The sequence below is a fragment of the Haplochromis burtoni genome, unplaced genomic scaffold, assembly GCF_018398535.1.
Source record: "Haplochromis burtoni strain Fernald_Lab_line unplaced genomic scaffold, NCSU_Asbu1 Contig_1524, whole genome shotgun sequence".
Taxonomy (NCBI): Eukaryota; Metazoa; Chordata; class Actinopteri; order Cichliformes; family Cichlidae; genus Haplochromis; species Haplochromis burtoni.
In genome coordinates, this window is record NW_024583885.1 from 1 (window position 1) to 1,018 (window position 1,018).

General features: G+C 45.9%; 1 long non-coding RNA gene across 1 annotated transcript; it reads left to right on the top strand.

The window, feature by feature from the left end:
* Nucleotides 1–145: 145 nt before the first annotated feature.
* LOC102314583 lies at nt 146–981 on the top strand. Its single transcript, XR_317908.3, has 2 exons — nt 146–613; nt 749–981. It is a non-coding gene; the product is annotated as an uncharacterized LOC102314583 (long non-coding RNA).
* The last annotated feature ends 37 nt before the right edge of the window (nt 982–1,018 follow it).

Below are 1,018 nucleotides of genomic sequence, written 5' to 3' on the forward strand. Positions count from 1 at the left end.
GAATCAGAAAGACTTTATTTATCTCCAAGGGGAAATTAACATACAACAGAGCAGCATGAAAGACAATAAGAACAGGCAATGCGCGCGCGCGCGCGTGTGTGTGTGTGTGTGTGTGTGTGTGTGTGTGTGTGTGTGTGTGTGTGTGTGTGTGTAAGCTGTCTGGTGGGCCATGTAGCCTGATGTGCTGGACCCAGTGTGTACACTTCTCTCTCTCGTCTAGTTCATAAGCTCTGCCTCACTCTGATTGGCTGCTGCTCTGTGTTGTTTTTCTTTCAGGCCACAAAAAACATCACAGCTGAGTCTGGAAAGAACGTCACTCTGACATGTCGAGCTCCAAATAACAACATAGTAGTAGAGTGGAGCAGAGCTGACCTGCAGCCAGAATATGTTCTTTTGTACCGAGACAAGCAGTTTATTCGAGATCACCAGCATCCATCTTTTAAGAACCGGGTGGATCTGCAGGACAAACAGATGAAGGATGGAGACGTGTCTTTGATTTTGAAGGACGTGATGATTAATGACACTGGAACATACGAGTGTCGTGTCTTTGTGAGAGAAACACGCTTGTGGAAATCCATCAGCATCATCTACCTTCATGTTGTTGATCCTCCAGGTGAGTGAGTAGAGTTGAGTGTGTGTGTGATCAGAGGGGAAGCTGCTTCCTGGTTGTTGATGTTTGTTTCTAAAGATGCTGTTGATGATGTGTGACATGATCAGCTGACACCTCACACCAGTTTCTCACCTGCAGGTCAGCCAGGAGGACACACAGAGGATGGAGAGGAGGAAGATGGAGTTGGTAGAAGTCATCATGGTCGACTGATGGCTTCTGTTTTATTACTTGCTGTGATCATTCTTGTTTTTGCAGTTGTGATCTCTAAAAAAACACAAGAAAGATCCTCCTCTTCATCCTCCTGATGAAGAAGCAAAGAAGGAAATGGTCTGAAGCAAAGCACCATGGAACGAGAGAGAGAGAGAGAGAGAGAGAGAGAGAGAGAGAGAGAGAGAGAGAGAGAGAGAA